This window comes from Acipenser ruthenus, chromosome 1 (assembly GCF_902713425.1).
Source record: "Acipenser ruthenus chromosome 1, fAciRut3.2 maternal haplotype, whole genome shotgun sequence".
Taxonomy (NCBI): Eukaryota; Metazoa; Chordata; class Actinopteri; order Acipenseriformes; family Acipenseridae; genus Acipenser; species Acipenser ruthenus.
Genome location: NC_081189.1, coordinates 6,457,754 through 6,477,527, shown reverse-complemented (window position 1 = coordinate 6,477,527; position 19,774 = coordinate 6,457,754). Strand labels below are relative to the sequence as shown.

The 19,774-nt window shown below is 37.7% G+C and overlaps 1 protein-coding gene and 1 long non-coding RNA gene across 3 annotated transcripts in view; one reads left to right on the top strand and one right to left on the bottom strand.

Moving 5' to 3' along the window:
• The window catches only part of LOC117973461 (cotranscriptional regulator FAM172A-like), a 177,930-nt gene that overhangs the window by 141,989 nt on the left and 16,167 nt on the right, over nt 1-19,774 (top strand). The window lies entirely within an intron of this gene.
• LOC131697408 (uncharacterized) lies at nt 1,204-18,169 on the bottom strand. Its single transcript, XR_009307240.1, has 4 exons — nt 18,062-18,169; nt 12,948-13,074; nt 3,828-3,954; nt 1,204-3,291 (listed from the first exon to the last, which is right to left on the bottom strand). It is a non-coding gene; the product is annotated as an uncharacterized LOC131697408 (long non-coding RNA).

The window sequence follows — 19,774 nt, the reverse complement described above, 5'->3', positions numbered from 1 at the left end:
GCAAAACTTTAAGACAGCAGTATTAAAGCTGTTTTGTATTTTTTAATTTATGTATTTATTTATTTTTCTTCAAACTCATAGGCCTTCTATATATAGACGGCAACCACAATGGCAACTCTAGCGTTTGACAGCTCTGCAATACCTGCACAAAAATAACGTACATGGCCTTTTCATAGTTCCTTCAAAGGGGATGCTGACCCCCATTTCCATCGTTTTTAATCACTGCTTGGTTAATAATGTGTATTATCGGTTACAAGTCCAACATTTGCAGCCAGGGTTTGCTGCTCTGTTACTTACTTGCGTTGCCTAATGAAAATGTACAAATAAAAGGGGGTTCGGCAACACCCAGCAGCATTCAGGACTTGGCCTCAGTCCAGGTTTCTGGCCGTTCTGCCACACTTAGTTCCAGATCACTGCTCATGGAAGGCAGCAACGGCACGGCTTTGCATTGACCTATTGGCCATGACCACTCCTACCTCATTCCAATGATTTCTTTCAGATTTCTTCTTTTAATATAAATCGGAGCCACAATTGCAGCGTTAATACTTGCTCAGAGGAACATGTTTTAAAGCAAACAAACAAAAAAACTGTTTTATGTTCTTTCACACTACTGCAATGGTTTTACTTCCAAGATCCAATTTAAAAGCAGTATTTGTATTTGGCATTTAAGATATGTAAATGTATTTTCAAATGAATAAACCTGAACAAAGCAAAAAAAAAAAAAAGCTTTGTATTTGAGGAGTAGGTGTAGGGGGAGGATTGTGAACATGAACCTTCCCTCGCTCGTCCATGTAGCAACACTTCATTATGACATCTAGCAAGTAGTGGACCAGCCAGCAGTAGACACTTCTGGTGTGACAGAGCTGGTGAAGATTACTACTTTTGATTTTTACAGTAATGCAGAAGACTTGTTACAGTTTGCATATTGGGTTTGTGTGATGTAGTCCTTGCTGTAAGTGGGGTAAATAAAGTCATTGTGACTGCTCTTTAAGTGTTTTTAGTGTGTTACCCACTGTGAGGTCAAACTAAGTTTTGGTAATGAATATTGCTAAAGTAACATTAATAATAATAATAATAATAATAATAATAATAATAATAATACATTTTATTTATAGAGCGCTTTTCTCATACCCAAAGCACTGTACAAGAACAACAATACAAATATACAAAGATACAGATAAAATATCAGTTCAATAAAACAAATTTTAGGAGGCTGTGTGGTCCAGTGGTTAAAGAAAAGGGCTTGTAACCAGGAGGTCCCCGGTTCAAATCCCACCTCAGCCACTGACTCATTGTGTGACCCTGAGCAAGTCACTTAACCTCCTTGTGCTCCGTCTTTCGGGTGAGACGTAATTGTAAGTGACTCTACAGCTGATGCATAGTTCACACACCCTAGTCTCTGTAAGTCGCCTTGGATAAAGGCGTCTGCTAAATAAACAAATAATAATAAAAATCAAAAGTTAAAATAAATCAGCAAAAGCAATCTTAAAAAGGTGTGTCTTTAAGTGAGATTTAAAAATATCCACAGACTCAGAATCTCGAATAGATCTGGGCAGCATGTTCCACAGTTGCGGGGCGGCACTACAGAAAGCTCTGTCTCCCATTGTTTATTCATATTGTATTAAAATATATCCTTCTACTTCTAAAAGTTATTAAATCAACTTCATATGAATAAACGTTCAAAAGCAATGTCTCTGTAACATCAGTGTTGAATAAATACATACAAAATGTGGGGGTGGGGGGGGGTGAATTTACACGTTGAAAAAACAACTTTCACTTTTAAGTTCAGTATTTTTTGCCCTACATACGTTCAAATACAGCATATCAGTAACATCGGCACTGTTGGCTTTATTATACAGTCGAGTGGTTTGTCAACAGTCATTTCAAGTCCATTGAAAAGTAAAGGAGGACATTGTGTTTCTTGTCCTTGTGTTAAACTTGGAACATTGATTTTTTTATTTTTTTTCCTCATGCTTTTTGATATACAGCTATGGAGAGGTGACCTAACCACTTGTGAATGTGTTCAGTACTGTTGGTATATTTGTTCAGTAGTGTTGGTTCAAACACAGCGACTTGACTTCTTCCCTAACTCTTTATCTGTCACTTGATTGATTAAAACAAGCAGCTCTGTTTTTTTTACAGGTCATCAATAAATAATAATAAAAAAGAACTAAAAAGACAGAATGAAAGAAATAAGTGCTTGTTGGAAGATCAGTGTAAATTGTGTGAGTCATTCTCGAGTTTATATTAACTGGAGCCTGGCTCCTATGTATTGTGCAATAGTGTTAAATACTGTAAATAAACTCAATCACTTATTTGGTTCTGTCTCTTGATTCTCTTCCTGCTTCAATAGAATGGTCATGCCACACAAACAACTAATCAAGCATACCCCGTGGAGTAACACAATTCCTCATGTTAATATGTGGGCCAAAATAGTGGATATCATTATTGTTAGGGAATAGTCTAAAAGGTCAATACCACTAATGCTACCACAAATGTCTCAATATATCTATAACCCTGTGATAGTGTCCTTTCTTCTTAAAAAATAAAAACAAATTAAAAAGTCAGTTTTTTTTTCTTTTTTTTTAAACGTACGTATTGAAACCACTCAATATGTTTTCCTATCTTGATTATTATTATTATTTATTTCTTAGCAGACGCCCTTATCCAGGACGACTTACAATCGTAAACAAAAAAAAAAAAATTGGTATATACTAAAGACGGATATCAAAATAAACATTTTAGTATAAAGTATATAAACTGAAATGTTTTTAAAACATAAGCATTTGATATACAGAACAGGAAAGCATAGAGTTCATCTTTTAAAACATGCTTTTCAAATATGTTTTTTCATTTTCTGTTGTTTAGCTTTGATTGGTACCCATCAATAAATAATAAAGTAATGCATTTAAATATTTTGTTTTGATGGTGCTTAAAAACAAAAGACATGCTTTGAAAGGACCCAGCACCTGGCATGCATTATATGAGCTGTAACCTTTAATAGTCAGGTGTTACTCTTAATAGAGTCTGGATTTTAGCAGCTCAAGTGATAAATTGTGTAAACCGCTGTGTTTTATATTTTGGGCGGTACTTCATGTTTCAGATTTATAAGTTGTTGTAGCAATCGCTTGAACTTTCAGAAAATAGATGAAGTTAAACCAGGTTAATCTGTCATTAAACAGAATACTAAGGGAGGAATTCTTTCCTCGAGTAATAGGGATCAGAATTTCTAGCCTCAGTGTTCCAGTCTCGGTGTTCTCAGATTTGTTCTCAGGTTCTCTTTTTGTATTTCTAAAAATGAAATGTATAAAACGAAATACAGTATTAAAAGAAAATAAACTAATATGCATTAATATTTCAAAGGTTTTCCAGTGCTTATAAATTAAATTACTTATTTTCATATACAAATACATAATTCTGCATCATTTCCAAAGAAGTTTGTTTAAATGTTTAGCATTTTGTGGTGCTTGTGCTGTGAAGAAAGTACATGATTACATATATCAGTGTGGCAGGGCAGAGCCCTGCGTGTACATTTGTGGGGAAATGTACCATTATGATTGGGATGTATTGTTTCGTGTTCATTTGAAACAAGTGGTTGTTGTTATTGTTTTACAGCATGGATGGGGTTAAAATTTCCCATCCAGCTAAACAGAGGAGTAATGTAAAAAGTAAGATATAAAATAAATACAATTGCTACTCGTGCTGGATTTCGACCAGCACGATACTTGTTTTTTGTTTGAACCAGTGTGTTGTTTTCTTTGGTAAAGTGTTTTGTTTTGTGTAGACATTTTATTTATAATAAAAGTAAGAGTGCATTGGCGACTCACCCGCAGTACTTGTGTGTGTCAACTTCCTGGTCTGTGATGTCACCCACTCAGCCATCCTGTCACAATCAGCCAGAGTCCATGTAAGGAAGAAATGTGAAACATGTGCTGTCTGACCAAATAGATTTTACTATGAAATGAAATGAAAAACAAAAAGTGCTCTTCAGGACGCGTACCGTTATTGATAACAGAGCAAACATGCACATTCAAATCAGTAAACAAACGGTAAACGTTAATCATTCAACTGTAGTCTGCTGCATAAGAAAGTGTTGCTTAAATGATGCTGGTCTTAGTGATTTTTTAATAGTAAACTATAATAAGAAATTAGATCAGTCACCAGGAGAGCTGCTTGAAATATACAAAACACCTGTTTACCTGTTTCCAAGTGATTCACAGAGATGCAAAGTAGCATATACATGTAAAACACAGTAATGCACTATATTAATATGAATAAGCAAAGTCTTAATCCAGCCCCACTATCTATAATTCAGTATAATTTTTAAGGAATTTTTCAATTCCTATTGTTTTCAACAAGTAGTCTGCCAGGCAGTATTCCTTGTAGACCTTTATGTCCGGTTTGAAGCCAGCATGGAGACTTGTACGGTATATAATTTACACCCGTGTGCCTTTTATAGCCAATGGCAGACTTGACTGTAAATGGCTTGTGACAATGTAAAAGCCCTGCCGGTGCACAGGTGTGTGTGGCGGGGGTGGGAGGCGGGGGTTAAATTAATCCCTGCGAAAACTTGGGGATGTGGCTGGAGCCTCCAATTGAATAAGGTTTATAAATAGGGTGATCATGGGGTTTAGTTTAGAGGATTGTGATGGTGAAGGAACGGTGTGGTGGTTTTTGTGTGTTTGTTCTTTTTGTGCATTGTGTAAATAAATACGCATGAGCACTTAACTGTAGAGTTTCTGGTCTCTGCGTCTCCTTGCCGTACAGGCATTCCAGTGTAAGTTGTCTTTTGGTAACAAGATCAAACCAGATTGTTAAATCAAAGAATGCTGCCTCGAGAGATTTTAACCAAGGATACTGCAACTCTATTTGAAAAGTTCTGTAATACATGAACACTTGTTCTAAAATCTTATTTTCGCTGTGAAATTGAATTGTAATGTCAAATATAAGCTGGTCAGTTGTCCATGAGCAGATGTTTTCATGGGTCGGTAATTGTTGATGACCTGTTGATTCAGTTTTTTTCTAAGTCTGGGAGTAACTTTTGCCTGCTTCCACATGTGAAGGCATTTTCCTTGCATTTAAATCAAAGTTCATATGTACAGTAATTGGTTCAACAAGGTCATAAACAGCAGATCAGTAATCAGCGTGGCACATAAATGCCTAAATTGCTGCCCCCCTATTAATGCTATTAGTGTGTTCTTTGATGTAATTTGTCATGTAGTGATTAGAATAACAGCAGGAATACTCTTCACGCTTGATTGATGTGGGCATGTTGTTTGCTTAAAAAAAAACACTTTTCATTTTCCCAAAGCTATCATAAAAGACCTCCTGCCCTGGCTGCTTTTGGAGAACACTGATAACACTGAGTTTGCAGTGCATGCTGGTAGCTTTAATGACACAAATCGAAACATCATTTTGTCCTTTAGCTGAAATGTTGCCAATAAAGCAGAAAACAAGCAGGGCCTGAAAGCGTTGGAAGCTAATCTCTTGATAACGACGTACTCTTACATTATCTACTTGTAGTTTTTGAAAATGGTTTAGAAAAAAAATAACATGAGCGAAGCCGGTGGCGAACAAAAGACTGCAATGATTGATATGATTGTTTAAGTACCTGTTGTACATGCATTTATGTAGCACAGTTTCCTTGATTGCACAGTAATTTTGTCATAGGCTGGAGCCATACCTGCACTTGCCATTTTAGCGGCCGTAAGGGTACACACATTTTCTCTTTGTGTGTGTGTGTGTGTATGTATGTATGTATGTTTCCAAATTGGTCTTGTTTAACACTTCAGTGTCCTACAATCAATTTTACACTAAAATATACTGAGTATCAAAATAAACTTATCACTTATATTTGAGCATCAAAAGATACGTATCACTTATATTTGAGCATCAAAAGAAACTTATCACTTATGTTTGGATAAAACTCACTAGATGTGATCGAAAACTGACAAACTCTGTTTTAGAGCAGGTGCAGTGACTTTTTATTGTGCTGATTAACAATTGACCTCACGAAGATGCTGCAAAATGATCTGTCGATCTTGGGCAGGTGTTGTGACTCTTGGTCTTCCAGTTTGTGGCCTGTCATTGACAGAGTGTGTCTGGTTATACCATCTCGCCAGGTTTGAAATTGCTGGCTGTGAGCACCCAAGACGGCGAGCCACAGTACCCTGCCCTAGTCCAGCCTACAACATGCCGATTGCACGAAGGCGCTGCTCTCTTGACAGACGTGGCATATTGTTTTTTTTCTGTGATTTTCTTTATTGCTTTTATTCAAGCTTGCAATTCAACAGTTGAAATCATATCCAGTGTCCAATCAACTGTCTCACTAATTATGTGATTAAGTGCATGTGTTCCAGTCATAGTCGCTTGAGTCACTCAAGCGTGTCATGGTCAAGGATGAATGATCGAGGGATTAAAAGAAACCAAAAACATTTCGTCAATGTCTGTCATTTATATACCTTTTTTAAATAAATGTGTTATAATAGTGATAAGTTTCTTTTGATGCTCTGTATATAATTTATCTGTGATAGTTCACTACATTCTTCTAGCCTATATTTTAGCTATCTGGACACACTGCTTCTGAAAAGTATACTAGGGAGTTTGGTGCACCCCGGTTTTCTAGGTCTCATTCATTTAACAGTGTGTGTAAAATGCACATTGCCTTCGAAAAACATGGTGGAAAAACAATTGCATTGTTTCGTCAAGCTTAAAAGCAGTGCTGAGCCCTTGCATGGTGTCAGTGCTCCTTGCAGTATAGCCATATAAGTAATGATGTCAGCATGCTATGGTAGATGCTAATTGCTCAGAAAACAGGTAACCAGGGGAAGAGGATTCTGATTTGTGGTAAGTGAAATAATGGCCTGCTTGTCTAATATGATTATGCAGAGTTGCCAAAGCCCTGAGCAAAGCTAATTTTAGCCATAATCTGCTTCTTAACCTTTTGAGAGCTAACAATAACACTGCCTACCAGGTGATTAATAACATTACTCCACAAGGTTCAGCAAAGGTAAACCAACACTGAAATAAACACGTGGAGAGGAAACTCTTAACTGGAGTATTTGTGGTTTTAAAATGAAGTTATCAACCTTTATGTGAACTTCCCAAGCTAGAGTAAAAAGCAGTTAGCAGAGATTCAACTAGAATATAAAATAGTGTAAACCCTGCTATTGATGTGATACAGCCATCTAAAACGTATTTGTATCAGGTAGTTTGTATCAGATGGCTTCTGTCGTATATCACATTAAGATACACTGCTTAATTGTTCTCACTTCACAAAATGTTATAGAATACTGTATAGGTTTATGTAAGATACAAGCTGATACCTACTCATGGGCAGCTGCTCTGGCCTTGTTAAAACATATAGTTTAACATGAATGATTAACCTCTCATGTGGTTCATATTAGCTTGTATCGTACAGAACGCTGTGCATGCAATATTCTCTATATATCGACCGGGACTGTAAGACTGCAACAAACCTCAGGGTAAAAGTGTGGAATATTGCCATCTTCTAATACTTGGTTCACACTTTTCTGCAAATCCTTTTCAAATGATCCCGGCTGACTCTGCAGCATTGCATATGCTTTCTGAGCCTTTGACTGATCAGGGCACAAACAACCATTCAAACCTACAAGCATTCTCTCAAGGGTTTCTGTAAGTAAGCACAGTGCTCTCCATTGTCTTTCAGGGAGTGTGCGTGGGCATATTTTAATAAGTGGCATACTGCTAAAAAGGGGTTTGGAAAACAAAGTGTATTTGCACAGTGTTTTACACGTTTCTACTGAATGCAACACACCAGTAAAACATTGGTACAGCGAGTTTTGTACAAATACACACAGGAGACAAAAGAGGGGATTTTATGAAAGTCCTAAAATTAAAGATTTTGTTTTGTGGATTTGTGCCACACTGGAGCACAATGTACGTGCCTTAAGCGTGCTGTTCTTATAAACGAATGCTAAACCTGATTGACACACAGTCCTGAAGCTGTTTTGCTGCATATTGTTTCAACTGAAATTACATTGAATCTGAATTGTAATCATGTTATCATACTGAAGAAATTCTATAATGACTGATATTGTCATAAACGCACTACACATCAGTTGAAGAATGCAATATTTAATGTACCATAATCGAATTGCCTAAAGTCTCGTCTTGTTAGGAAACTTAATCAGCTGGAGACCTTTGGTAGTATAAAAACTTCTGTATCTTTACAAATACATTTTCAGATTCAATTATTTATTTATTTTAATATATATATATATTTTTTTTTTTGTTACATAACTTCTGGATTTCAGTGTAATTAAGCAGCATCAAGAAACCTATTGTCTTGTTTAAGGCGTTTCTGTAGTCTGTTCCCACAGCTTCAACTACTGGAAAAAGCATTAACTACCATAAAAACAATGATAAAATCATAACCCCAGGATTGATCATGAACACATAGATTCAGCATGGAATATTCCCAGCATCCCCCTAGGTAAAGATCTTATTTGCTTCAAACATTAGGGAAGGGTTGTAATATGTCTGTTCAGATCATTATTAAACAATAGTCTGGTATCTGCTAGGATTTCATCAGTGAGGAGAATTGAGTTTTGTCTGTCTCCTTTTGTAAGGTTATTCTATAATAAACCTAAACAGCGTTAGGCTACTTTAAAATCAGAAATAGAAGTATTTTTGCTTCAAATCCATAATTTTAATTAAAAAGTTTGTTTCAGTCATTAGAATTCCACTATTGCTGCTTACAAACATTAAAGTCAATCAGAACTCCAGTAGCTTAGTGAATCAATATTTTTAATATGTTTGTGCTGCAGATTTTTGGGCTAATGGATCGCACCTATATTGATTTCCATGGGAAATGTTTGTATGATACTGAAATAATTAAAAAAAAGTCGGACATTATTGGTTTGGAGTTTCAAAGGAGATAGAAGGTATACAGATTGGTTATTGATGAAATTGCTGGGGGTGAGTGAACCTTGGGTACTTGAAATAAACTTGCACCAAGCAGTCATTACAGGCTGCTGCCTTGGCCTCCCTCAACCTTGAGTCAGTCAATAACCTATTATAACAATGCAAATTGTGGCCAAATCAGAGATTTGACATATTGGAATTGCATTATTTTACAACCACTGGCTTATACATCATTATTGGTTTTGAACACAATATACATTATTTTCACCCATTGTTTCATGTGTACATTAATAATTTAAAAAGACATGCTGTGAAATGTGGTGTATAACATTCCAGGAAGTTTTTTTTTTTTTTTTTTACAGTATATACTGATTCGACTTATATTTAAAGATAAGTGCAGTGAATGCATTAAAGAGTAGCTATTATAGCAGTTATTTGTACTAACTACTACTGTAAGTGAATTTGAACTAGAACAGTATGGTAACTGACTGCTAAGTAATGTGTTAATACCCACACCAAGTTTCTCAACAAGGGCAGCCAGTTCCTGCGAGTTGAGTTCCGTGCTAGAATTGAACTGGGTTATTGTCTGAAGATCTGTATTTTGTTTGATGGTGTTTCTGTTAATATCTTGATAGGCATTTTATGGAGGAAATACACAGTATGAATACCTCTCAAGAAACTTAGCATCTCATTTAATTAGTATAACTCTATGTACAGTACCGACATCTATTCAGGTATACCAAGATATTTAGTAAGTAAGGGGGTCTGAGTGAGGGAAAAATAGGCAATAAAATTGCCACCCCTAGTCGTTCTGTAAATCATTTGTCTTTTCCATCATTTGTGTCTGTACTATATGTATGTATGTACATACGTACGTGTGTGTGTTTGTGTTGTCTAACTATTCCATATTCAATGTATGCCTTTATGTTTTTTGTATTAAATACATGCTACATTTCTATATGTTCAAACTGGAGCTGTCCGCCTTCCTTGTTGCCTGGGCCACGCGGTGATGATGTCATCACTCGAGAGCCCCTTGATCCGCTCAGTAAAGGCTGTGTGATTTTCATATTAAGCTGTCTCCAGCCAGAGCCTGCTCTTCATGTATTCCTTATATTCTATAACCAGAAACTCTTGACTTCAAGCCTGCTTCTTTTTATTTACACTCCCTCCTGAGATACTCTCTGCACTCCACGGCAGCTTGTGCAAGCAGACCGGGGAGACGAGAAGGAGCAGGTTCACCCCACAAGCTGTTTGCCTGTCAGCATGCTAGCCTTCAGTGTGCTTTTCAGCTTCTAGCCCAGGAGTTGAAGGTCCTGTAGACAGAGCAGAGTAATTCAAATCAAATCAAATTGTATTTATATAGCGCCTTTCATACAAAAAGTATCTCGCAGCACTGTACAATACAAGGCAAAGAAAACCACAATAAAATACATTTGTGTAAGGATCCCAAGGCATGTCACATAAACTGCCAACAATTACACCATTCAATTAAAAACAATCTAATATGTTGAAAACAGCAATTAAAATAGATTTTAATTGTGAAAAAAAAGTTAGTATAAGCCGATAAATAAACTGAACTCCACAGTGCTGTGTTCTCATGGCTAAAATCAGCAACCAGCTTTATAGCGTGTTTAGTATTGTATTCATCCCATAGAGCGTCTTATTATGTACGATCAAGAGCATGCAGCAGTGATTGAAGTATGTTTAAGGATGATGTCATTGTGTTCCTATTCATAGAAAGTTTGCTGTACCATTATTTGAGGTAACATGGCTTGATATTTGTTTTGCATTCATGTGCAAATCATTAAACGTAAATGAATACTCTTAGTAACGCTAGTAACCGAACGATAAATAATTAAAATTGTAACCAGGTGGGGTGTGCCCCATAGCTCCTGTGCTATTTCCAAACGATACTCAACACAGTAGTTCAGAGCTTGAAGTACAACTGCAGCTTTTACTTTCAACCCCCGCTGATATGTTTTTAATAGGTTCTAGTGTTAGTTTACTTCTTCCTGGATCATTAAGCATGCATGCTCGCTTCCAACGAGGCCTCATGCTCTGAACTAGGATGGGGGGTAATTAACCTTTGAGAGGTGGGGTGCATATTTGAATCCTGTGTCTTGGTTGGGTTTTCTCACAAGAGCTTTTGGGTTTGATGTAGTTAATAGACTGGTTATATACGGGTCCCATGCACTCTCATAACCGCAGACATGTCAGCTTTCAGATTGACTTGGGTGATCTTGGGTGTTGTAGAATATATTGTGTGTAGGGGGTTTCTTATTATGAGAGACATTGTTTTGTACATTCAGTACAATGAGAGACACCCTGCACATCACTTATTATAACTTAGAAAAGAAGCAGCTTTTCAACAGCGTTCATCAGAAGGTCCCAAGTGAGTAGAGTACAGTGATTTGTGTTTAGTTTATAAGAACAGGAGGTTTTGAAAACCTATAAACATAACTAGAAACATCCCAACCTATTATCTTATTGTAAATTACAAAAGAATAAGCTGGTAGTAAGGAGCTACTATTAAACACGAAAAAATGACGTTCTTTTTTAACTTTGGAATTGTGTTTGTTCTGTACTCGGGGGTGACATCTGTACGCAGGATAAGATGTATTGGAATTGTGTTTGTCTCATGCGTGATTTGTAAGGTTTTTTTTTTCTTGATAAATAGTCAAGAATGTCTTTATCACAAAGTAATCGATTAAAATGTTAGATTTAAAACTAAAAAATGAAACAAGGTTTCCTTAAGTGTTCTAAACAAAAAACAAATACATTTTTGGAGCCAGGTGAGAAATGAGTGCATGTGGCACACGGACTACACTGCAGTGAACAGTAGTTTGAAGGAGTATGTCCAGATCATGCCATTCCTATCCTAGAGTCTGCTACCTACCAGCCTCTACTGACATTAAAATATTAACAGCCAGAGGCTATTCCAATTATCTGTGTATGTTAATCCGGTAATCATTAAATTAACTTTTATATCCCCTGAAACTCCATCATTAAAAGAAAGGCTACAGCTGTTATGATGTCATTGTGACACGATTGTTTCCACACTACTTAATATGATATTATAATGGAGATAAATTGATTCCAAATACATTACTTTGGACCCTCCCCTCCAAAAAAAATAATTAAAAAAAAAAATACAAATTACTTCATTAACTGAAACAATTAAGTGTCCCGTCCTGTCTCCACCCCCCCCCCCCCCCCCCACCCCTTTCCTCTGCAGTGTTTGCAGTGATTATATGCATAATGTAGCATATTATTGTAAGATTTCCTTTTTAATCACACAGGGCTCCTTACAAGTGCAGCTGAAAAGGGCAAACAGAATTAGGGCTTTATATAGCTAAACAGGTTTGATTTGCTAAGCTCCCAGCATTCTAAAATACACAAATTTGTTCCACCAAGTTTTCCGATGGCTTGCAGATGGGCAATGATTAATCAGAGAGCTAACTGTGAAGTAGTTTGCAATTAAACTGGAAAGCTCTGAAGCATGCTAATTGAATCAGAAAATGAGAGACACTGAGCCGTAATTGGCTAGTTCTCATGCAGCAGGTGCCAGGCTACTCATCTGTGGAACAAGGTATTTAAGTCACATTAGCAGTAGTAAAAATACTCCTTGATATGGAACAGTTACATTTTCTGCTCATTTTCACCACGGATGTCAAAACAGACCCAACCCTGCCACACAGAGCAATCACAACTCGCAAGTTCAAAGCCACAGCTTTCCTGGAGTTATTTCTGCCGAGGGAGAAGTTGCAGTCAAAGGGTCGAAACTCAACAATTGCTATTACACTTAAAGAACAGGATTTGTATTACTAGCTGTGAACATGTAAAGGTCACATTGTATTCTAAAAGATAATAACTGTTAAGTTTACAATATTTACTCTCCCGCGTCCATTCGAGAGGACAACCTTGGCCACTGTTTTTTTTGTAAGATATTTTGAGTAATTTTGGCAGTTGGGTTTTCCTTTTCTTTCGCTTCATGCTTCCTTCTTACAGTGTTGTCTTCTTTGTAGAAGGAAGAAGGGACTCACTTGGTGATGGGATATTGCCTCCTCATTCTGCCTGCCTGTTTGCTTGTCACTTGGCTGAGAGAGGAGCTCGCAGTCTTTTGTATCTAGCGAGTTGCTTCCTCATTCCATATACACTTGCGGATAAAACCTAAAAAGAAAGTGCAGAACAATGTCAAAGAAAAAAAATATATATATATATATAAAAAAAAAACAACAGCTGCAAGAACCAACAACAAGGACTAAGAACACCTCAGGAACGTTAGAAGACAATTCCAACACATCAATATCAAACTCTCTGTGCTAGCTCTTTATATATTCAGTGTAGAGCTACAGGGGTAAATCTGATGTCTTTATAGAGAATCCCCAGACAGAATATAGAGGGTTACTTCCATACCTATGTGTGAAGGAAGTTAAAGAGCAACTTGTGGAGGAAATACTAATATATTTTTAATATTCTTTAGATTCACTAAGTTTTCTGTTTCAGTCATCACATCCCTTTAAAAATGAAACAGTTTGAGAAACCCATCTGGCCTCAATAGAGCTCTCAGAATCATGCCTAACTTTGAAGTATAATGGAGCTCGCATGATCATGTCTGACATCTAAGTGAGAGTGTAACCATTAACCTGTCCCCCTGCAAAATCCTTCCCCTTGTGGATGTAAGAAATGTCACATTGGGAATTTCTTAAATCTACTGGGGCATAGTGTTGCAGTAATTGGAGATGATCACACCTCCCATGCATCTGCCTAGACAACATAAAATATATGATAAATACCAGTAGGTTTAAAAAAAATTAAAAGTTGAGTTGTAAATATACTAATTGGGCAATAGCAACCAGTAGTAATGGAGTAATTACTGACTACTCATTCTCTATTTGAAGTATAAAGCTATAATTACACAGCATCGAGTGCTCAGATTGTGGGCATAGTTCATTAAATGCTTTAAGCTCTCAGGTACACCTGCAGTTCTTCTATTTAAAAAAACCAAAGTGATAGAAATGACTGGTAGTGTTATAAGATGTGCTCTTTCACGGGTCAGCTGTGATGATAATGATGGTTTGAGTGCTGTGCCGCTGCCTGAACCCACCTTGGTGGATCAGGATTCAGTCGTGGTTTAGTTTTAAACACTAATCTTAATACATTTAGTGCACTATAGAGAGGTCCAGATACTGGTAATGCAGAGTTCAAAACACATGTTTTCTCAAAGCTCTGATTTCTTATGAGTTGTATAGGACTCACTGAAGCAAAATATCTTTCACACTACTCAGATATGAAATGTGCCATCCTGCTTTCCAAGAAAGCAGTGCTATTACTGTACATGTTGCTGAATGAGTTGTCTAGCACTTAGGACTCCAAAAAGCATTCTGTTGTTCATCTCGTGAGTTCACTTCTCACACGATTCTCACTGCTAATGCAGTCTAAACTATAGCATGAAGTGACCCTTATTTATGTATGTATGTATTTTATATTATGACATCTTGACCTTCTTGCATAGTCTTTCAACACTTTGTCGATGCTTTTTACGTTGGTATGCCACACTAAACTGTTTTTAGTTTGCTTGCTTGCAATTTTAGATTCCCTAGTCACTGAGTAAAAAGCTAGAAAAATCATCCTTGAGTATGTGAGTATTAGACAGCGTTGTTCAAAACAAACATGTGCCTGCTTATGTAATATCTACCTCTCATATGGTAGCAATTTGTCGTTGCGATTATACTTTCTGACCCAGTTATTATTTTAACACTAAAGTAGAGCTATAAATCAACAAGAATCGCAAAGAGGATCACTTCAGCTCCCTGATCCCTTTAGGCCCACATTCAAATTATTTTCTGAACCCTATATGAAGTAGCTTATGACTTGAAAACCAATATGAATGCAAGCCATCATTTAAAGTACACTTTCCACACAATTTAATTATAATAGCCTTGTAAAAGAACCCCACAGTAATTGCTGTACAATATCATGATAATGAGCAAGAGCTGACATTCCCAATAGCCTGTTAGCTTGTACCTCCCCATGCCCCGGGCTACTGCGGTGCCACACCTGGTAACTATTGTGGCTAACTAGCAACAGAAAGCACTTGCTATGAGCCCTGGGAGGATAAGTAGCTGTGAGGAGAGACAGCTACATGTGGAAAATCAGAAATTGTGTGTCAGTGCCTAGCCTCACGAAATATTACTGTTGTCCCTCACCTGATGCATTCCTGCAAAATGAAACTGAGCTTCAGTATTCAGATCTCCCAAAGCAAACCTGCTCAAGAGCATTAGCATTGTAAATGTTGGTAAAATAGATTCTTATGTCGGTTTTAGCGTTACAGCAGAAATCAGACTTTCTTTAGATTTTAAAATATGTTCCATATTACTATTAGTTGTGTATTCAAACTGGATTCACTGAAGTAAACGGGTTACTGTACTATCAGAAGGCCCGCCAGGGAAGCAGAATGAAACAGAAATGGACAGTATGTATAGAAATTTGAATAAACACAAAAGCCCCATTTTCTTATCATGTTGTTATTATTTATTTCTTAGCTGACGCCCTTATCCAGGGCGACTTACAATTGTTACAAGATATCACATTATTTTTACATACAATTACCCATTTATACAGTTGGGTTTTTACTGAAGCAATCTAGGTAAAGTACCTTGCTCAAGGGTACAGCAGCAGTGTCCCCATCGGGGATTGAACCCACGACCCTCCGGTCAAGAGTCCAGAGCCCTAACCACTACTCACACACTGCTGCTGTTGAACAACGTGCACTTTTGGACATCCCTAGTTAGTCGCTATTTTTCAGTGGTATTGCTGTTTTTTTCCCCCACGTTTAGCTGCTTTATTTTGTTTATTTTTGTTGGACTTGTTAATGCACAGTAGTTTTTTTTTTCACAAAAGTTTCACAAAACTATTTTTAAAAGATAGATAGATAGATATAGATATAGCTACATATACACATACAATACCACTGAAAGGAACCACTGAAATGTGGCGTTGATAGAGGATGGTCTTACTCCTGAGGACACATACAGTACTGCTAGAGACACTGATTTTTGGGATGGCCTCTATCTTGAAGGTCTTTTTTTTCATAAAATGTAAACTTCAGTTTCTAATCATAAAACAAGAATCATAAGAATACTGGCTTTATATTTGTAAATTGTATAAATAGTCTACCTGTATTTTGTGCATTATCTTTGAGATTTTGGGTTACTTATTTTTTTGCAAAAAAACCTAATTTATCACAATAGCCTGGTCATTTCTTAACAGAATAGGTTCATTGTTTGTACTTCCATTGTTCCCGTTGATTGGCAGAGTGCTCCAATATCACAGGCTGTTTTTTTGTGTTTTTTAATGTTTTTTTCACAAGGGAATTTTTACATTTGCAGCCAGCCATTTACAACATGCAAAAAGAAAGAAGAAAAGCTTGATTCCCTAGAAAACATAGACTGGATATTTTGCAACTGCAGACAGTTTCTGGGCAGACTGAACCTGGCTGGAGGGCATTGAATGGAAATTCTACAGACAAGGCCAGACGATTCCCAGATTCTCCGATTCTCAGAGCACCTCTGTGATTATGGGCAAGGTTAGGGTATGATGGAGAGTTTCAGGGTTATTAATCCAACTGCGGCTGATGGACTGCTGTCTGTAATTACCCAGAAGAGCGCAGCTGAGAGGGCATGGCTCGTTTTCAACGCCGCTACCTAGCTTAGCTTGACTTGCCCACAGGCCTGTTGGAAGCCAGTAGACGAGACAAGATCTTGAAACCAGGATTTACAGTCATCAGAACCAAGTAATTATAGCAATAACAACAAAGCTGTGTTTTATAATAAAATCATGATCAGAAGCACTGAAACCCGTGTGTGACAGGATAGTGTCACGGCCCAAGGTACTACTGGCAATCAAAGACAAGGAAGCTGCAGTTTAAGCACTAGAGAGCACATTTATTAAGCAAAACAACAAATAAACAGGACACCAGGGCCAAAAGAAAAGGTTAGGAATACAATCAGTGCCTGTAGGCTGGGCATTTGCCTTCACTCCAGACTCCAAAAGCACACAGTACACAAACACAGGTCGACCCACCAAACTCCCTCCACCAGACCTTTCTCCTTCCCTTTTATACATGTGGCCACTCCCCAGTTAGTACTCAATTACCTAACTGGGGAATGGCCACACCTGTGATCACTGGCGGGGACAGATTTAGCCCCATACCTGCCAACCTTACATTCCTACACTCACATTATTTACAACAGCAGGGCTTCTGCCCTGCCACATCGTAATTGCTCAATCCGACTCAGAATTGCAGGTTAGATGAATCTGCAGGGTCTTTCAAGTGCTTTAATTTGTCAGATCTGGGTCATCTTGACCGAAATTCACTTTCAACAGGGAGATATATATTACAAAATGCATGCTAGGGGTGCGATTTGCATAACAAATTAATTTGTCTGAGGCAGTATATAAGCGCAATAGTGTGTGCTACATATGGCATCTTTGCCCAACCCCTTTGCTTATTCCTGGGGGGTATGCAGTATTCAAGCCGTTTGAGAGGTATGCATAAGTAAAAGCGATAGTCATTGCTGCTGTAAAAGTGTAATCATATCACTTAGCAGCTGGGAGTAGATAAAGCTGTGTTTGAACTCGGAGGTATAAATTATAAATTGTAAACAGAGTGCTGGGAGATATGCTATAACCGAGTGACTCATTTAAATGATGACAGGTTTTTTTCTTCACTCTTTTCCACAGCAGTATGTGATCTGCCTTGATTAACTTTTAAAGCTCCTTTTTCTCTAATGTTTTATTAAGCTCGCTTTACACTTGCAGCTCTGTACTAGACGGGTCTCAATTGCTTGTGCTGACATTTTACCCCGGAATAATGGCTCCAATACATTTGTTAAACCCCACTCCTTTATATTACAGAAATGCAGCATGCCGGAGAAGGCATTAAAAGATTATGATTTTTCTCCCCCACCCCTCCTGCTATGACTTGCATTTCAAATGTGTCGAGACAGACGAACAAGGGCAGCATTAAAACATTACATGATCAATGTTAGCCGCTGCAGGGTTAAAGTTAGCTCTCTTCCAAACCCTCTCATCTGACAAGTGAGAACATATTGATCAGGTTATTCTATTTGCCGTTCCCAAGTTCAGCACACACCTCTCAGTCGATAAAGCCAGATCGAGAGAACATCCCTTTTTTTTCTTGTTCTTGTTGTGCCTCGCTCTTTGGATCTGAGATACATGTTTGATTAATCGTGAAATGCTGCAGGGTCAAGGCGAGCGAATGTGTGTGTGGAGTGTCAGCTGATGCTGTCAGATAAATGTCTTAAGCTTAGCCAGGGTTCGTGCCCCAGCTTTGGGCTGTGCCTAATGTCTCCCCTTGTTGGAGAAGATAACAGCTCCTCTAGAGGTGACTGTGTTGATTGTGCAGTAAAAGGGCTGACCTTGCCATATGGACAGGCACGAGTGTAATAGTGCCTGTTTTTATATGTATATTTAGGACATTAAACAGTTAGCTGCTGAGCAGTTTACAATGGCTTGGTTTAATAAATCTACAATAGGCTACTGTACTCGCCCAGATTCCCCACTACATAATGTTATAATAATAATAATTAGCTGACTGTGAATTCTGCAGGGCCCATGCAAGGCTCTTGCCAGCATAATGTTGTTATGTTTTTGGTTTACCAGTAACCAGTATTAAATGAGTTCTATGAACTCCTCAGTGCTTATGCCACCCTGGGCATTTTTTGCAATTTCCTAAAACTTCGTTCTGTAAGACTTGCAGCAAGCTGATATGAAGCGCTGTATTTGTCTATTTGAAGAAATTCATGGAACCAACAGGTTTTGTTTTCATTCTTGTGAAACAAATCTTGCCCTGTGATTTAGGTGTATGAAATGTTTTTTCAACTCTATACACGGCCTCTCTAGAGGTTGGTAGCCCGCAGCAATATACCAGACCTCTTGCATGAATCCTCCGCTATGCTGAGTTAATACATTTATGTTGGGTTACAAACACTGTTTTAGGAGTCACCTGCGAAAGGCAATCATTTAAAATATTGAATAAATGGTGTCTCATTAAAAAAATAAAAAATACTGAATAAAAAGGTTTTTCTTTTTGGTCACAGAAGCTTGCCAGGGCTACGTTCAGCAGAATTACTTGGTACGGCCTTTAGTTATAGTCGAAAGTTGCGCAAGGTTACGTCACAAACGAGATCTTCACTGCTGAAGTCTCGTCAACATGTGGTACAGCTTTCAAACTTGTTGCCATGCAAAAGAAAAAAAAAAAACACAACTAAATGTAGGTGTCTTTAGTGTGAGAAGGTGATTCACCCTCTCTTTAGCCGTACCCTGTTTTGGGTGCACATTTCCTGTAGCGTGGTATATGTGTGCTATGTCAAATTCTCATGACAATGGAGAGAGAATTTGGAATTGCTAAACTGCATGTAAACCAAGCCAAGGATAACAATAGCACAGGCGTTTCAGCATGGGATTTATATTATTCTGTTTCTGACTCACAATTTATAAAAAATGCATACAGCTGTGGGTTGGAGCAGCAGTTCAAAAGGTTAACTCTGCCACTGTATTTGTTTATACTATTTTGCCTTTTTTGTTTAAGCTAACTTTAATTCCGGGAAGACATCTGGCAGACTTCGAGGGTGCTGCAGGTTTTGCACAACATACGCCATGTATACCAGCGAGATCCACAAGGGTAGAGCAGGTGAACGTGAACGAGTGCCTTTCATCACTCTGTATAATTGTCTCTAGCGCCACCTAGCAGGCATGAAACTGACATTTGTCACAAGACCTAAGAACAAAAACAAAAAAGCGCTTTGAAAATGCCTTTTGATTTAGTTATTCTCTGTTCAGCATA